The sequence below is a fragment of the Bos indicus genome, chromosome 20 (assembly GCF_029378745.1).
Source record: "Bos indicus isolate NIAB-ARS_2022 breed Sahiwal x Tharparkar chromosome 20, NIAB-ARS_B.indTharparkar_mat_pri_1.0, whole genome shotgun sequence".
Classification (NCBI taxonomy): domain Eukaryota; kingdom Metazoa; phylum Chordata; class Mammalia; order Artiodactyla; family Bovidae; genus Bos; species Bos indicus.
The window spans coordinates 62,922,389-62,926,660 of record NC_091779.1 but is presented as its reverse complement, the minus strand read 5'-3'; positions in this window follow the sequence as shown (position 1 = coordinate 62,926,660).

Here is a 4,272-nt window from a genome sequence, read left to right as displayed (position 1 = left end):
TTTATAGGCAGAACTACTTTTGGTCTATTGGCAAATGGGATGGAAAATGTTTAAGTTGTTCTTCTAAGTCACACTTTGACCTGCAGAACATCTGAACCCAGATGATTCCCAGTCAAAGGAGACAGTACAGTGAGCACTTAAAAGCTCACTCACAGATGACTTCTGACTATAGGAACACATTACCAATTCTCAGCACAATGATGTGCTTAGGAAAGTTATCTTAGGAAGAAATTCCCTGACACCCACATGAATAAATGCATGTATACATCTGAATAGATTTAAGATGCTCGCTCTAGAACGCTTTGCTAAAAAGAGGTTTAACTTGAGACACAAAGTTCCAATTACTTTGCAGGCTCAAGCTTAAGCAATTTAGCCTGATTTTGAAAGCCCTTGTCATAACATCCAACCAAAGACTAGAGCAGCTTTGCGGGCGTCTCAACCTCTCCCTCCAGTCAGCCCACCACCATGCGATTTTACAAGGTGAGTTGCAAACGTGAATGAGACAACGCCAAGCAAGCTGTGCTCTCGGAATTAATACATTTCGAAGTTGAGAGCCAGGCAAGTGGCAATGCTAATCAAGCAACTGACAGCATTAATCTCCTTTCGCTCAGCTCAAAATAGGTTTTGCCACAGGTGACCCAGAGTCCTTCCCTCCCCTTCTCAAGCCATTAGCCAAACATCATATTTCTTTCTGCTGCCAATGCTGGCGCCACCAGCAGCAGGATCCAAGTGGGGAGAAAGAACACACAGGAGGAGAACAGCTTATTAACTCTGTCTGGGAATTTCTGCGCTCACCTGCGGCTGGTTCGAAGGAATTCTCCTAATTTGCCAAAAGTAATGAGGGAATAGCTCGCAGCCAATTACCTTCTCCACGGTACAGGAGGATGAACAATGAAGCACATTAGGATTTAAAATTTCAATTGAGTGTTATAATGACCAAAGAGAGGCTTATGCCATGGGAAACTTCCAGAAGGGATTTCCATATGAATGAATCATCAGCAAAACATAGGTGTTCCTCTTGCATTGCAGGATCTCATCCACAACAAGGGGCACCTAGAGTATAACAAGATATCTGATCTCCCGAAACCAGGACTACGTCTGCCCTGGAGGGGTGGTTTAAAGTACAAACCGGATCTGAATGGATCAATCATTCCCCATAAACAAGGGTTCTATCAGGAACCTAGCAAACCGAAGTGAAGTCCTCTGATCATCTACACAAATGGATAAATACCCTCAAGTCTAATTTCCATCCCTCAAAGTTCCAAATGCCCCCTGAATCTAAATGCCAAGTGGCCAGCCATTTCCATATTAAATGTTCTTCACTATTTTGTGCATATGCCCCTGTGGCCTTCTCTTCAGGGCTATAGGAATCCAGAACTCGGTCCCTGTGCGCTTTCCTCTGATCGCTTTACAGAGAACAGGATGCTGGCTCTGAAGGACGTTGGCTCTGCTGCTGTTGCCAGCGTTCAGCTCTTGTCAAGCACACAACCTGAATCTCCACTGCTGATTTCCAGACCTGAAATGCACCCTTATTTGTCTTCTCCCTGGAGCACATGTTCTCCATGAGCTGGTGCCCTTCTCTACTGAATTGCAGACTCTAGCAGAAGTGTCTGGACCTATTCCCTTTGGAGAAGGAAGTCAGGGAAGAAATTACCTTGAAAGTACCCTTCTGCATCCCCTCCGCGGTGATTAACTCCATCAGACCAATGAGGACCTGGCCCAAGGGCAGCCAATCAGCAGGCTGGCAAATGGCCTGAGACAGAAGCTCGGTGGCAGGGCACTTGGGGAGGATGTGTGGTTTGATAAAGGACTGTAGATGCAATTTAGAGTTGGAAATTTACAGCCAAAAAAAGTTAATACCTGCTGTTTCCATGCTGCTGCTCAGTCGGGTCAGACTCTTTGCGACCCTTTGGACTGTAGCCCACCAGGCTCCTCTGTCCATGGGATTTTTCAGGCAAGAATACTGGGGTGGGTTGCATTTCCTCCTCCAGGGGATCTTTCTGACCCAGGGCTCAAACCCACATCTCCTGTGTCTCCTGCATTGCAGGCAGATTCTTTACCAGCTGAGCCACTGGGGGCCACACACTATAAAACATAATTCTTGACAAGGTTTCTGGGTCTGTGGAGGAGCACAGGAGCTAGTGATGTGCGATTTCAAAGGTGGAATATTGAATAAGCCCTAAAGAGAGTGAGGAAGTCAAAGAAAGAGGAAAGGACCAGTAGGCTCACTGGCAGGGTGGAGGTGGCCTTTCTGAGGCCCCAGTGTACATGTGTCCTACAAGAAAACCTTAAACAAAGTAACACAAGTGGGTCACTCTTTTAGTAAATGGCATTTAACATTTAAGAGTTAAAATGGTGTTAAAATTAACCTATGACAGAAATATCATTACAGAATCATTTTTTTCATTAGTAACTTAAACTACTCTCATTTAAAAAAATTCCATTTGTAAGAATGATGACTACAGTTTGTATACAGTGATATCTATTCCTTTAACATGCAGTTTCAGGCAGGGATTCATTTCCACTGTTACATATTGTACATGTAACATACACACTGTGTTCATAAACATTTCCACCAGTTCACATACTGTATGTGAATTTCACTGACGACAGATCTAAAATGATCTGATGAAAAAAGGAAAGATAATAGGACTCAACAGCAAGTTAATAAAGTTAACTGACACAACTGGTGCCAATGATTGCTTTCGAGAGACTAAATATATAAATGGACAGTGGCCAGGTCATATACGAGAACAGAACTCTGATCTACAACCTGAGACCACCAGCCTAGGAAGCCAGCCTGCTCTGCAAGTCAAGACTTCTGATGTAGGAAGTCAAACCACATCTCTAGTGACTGATTTCAGAAGCCAACCAATAGCCCTATAACAATTAGCCAAAGATAGCCAGGACTTGGTTAATAATTGACAGCTTCCCTAATTTTTGTCCCCACTTTCAGTCTAGGATCAACCAGAGAAGATGAATACGCCTCCCTAGTCAATCACATAGGAGGTCCCCCCTTCCTATGTAAGCCCACCTCCCGCTCCCCAGGCCAGCAGCCTCAATCAGGGCCAACCTGAAGTCGTCCTGTTCTTTCCCTGGAAATTTCCCTCAACCCCCAGCCTGCCTTTGGGTGTCTGCCAAAACCCAGTGAAGGTGGCTGCCTCCCTCGCCAGAAGTAAGTAAGGAATAAATAGTCTGTGCTTGCTGTCATTTGGTAGATCTTCATCTATTGCCACACTTTTATGGCCATTTCTAAAAAGAATTCCTATAAAAACAGGCAAGACAATAAAGCAAAGAAGGTAAAGCTGAGGTGAAAAAGTGAATGAAAGTTGCTCAATCATATCTGACTCCTTGCAACCCCATGGACTGCAGCACACCAGGCTCCTCTGTCCTTCACCATCTCCTGGAGTTTGTTCAAACTCATGTCCATTGAGTCGGTGATGCCATCCAATCATCTCATCCTCTGTCATCACCTTCTCCTCCTGCCTTCAATCTTTCTGAGCATCCGGGTCTTTTCCATTTAATCAGTTCTTCACATCAGGTGGCCAAAGGATTGGAGCTTCAGCTTTAGCATCAGTCCTTCCAATGAATATTCAGGGTTGATTTCCTTTAGGATTGACTGGCTTGATCTCCTTGTAGTCCAGGGGACACCAGGAGTTAAAACCCAAGCACACTTCCCACCAACATTCTGTGGGATCTGGTCCTGCTGAGAACCATGTTTTCACAATAAGCCTCAAACCTGTCTGCAATAATTACCCGAGAAGCAGAAAGGTAGCATTTTAAATTTCAGTGACACATTAATGCACGAGGTAATACTCTTGACAGATACAGGGGACAATTCACCCCATGAAGCTAAGCAACAGCTCCTCAGATCAAAACACAAGCTGAGTAACTGGCCTTGGCAGACCCGTCGTGCATCAGAGCTGCACCTCGGGTAACCGTGTCCCCTGCAGACACTTGGCAGCCACTGACAGATTTACTGCTGTTATCGTCCCTGGTGGCCCCAAGCAGACATCTCATCTCAGAAGAGTCAAGGCTTTGTCTTGAAGCTGAGGGTTAATAGAATCCCTTAATTGCAGTATCAGTTATAACAAGGTCCTGCCTTTTTAAAAGCAATGCTTCTTCCAGCCTCAGAATTGATCTTCCAGTCTGAGATGGTAACAGACAAAGGACAATGCTAGAACATGAAAGGAATTAGGCTTCCCACGTACTAGGATATTTACAGTCACAAGCATGTCCCAGATACATACTGTGGCACTTTGGCCAATCACC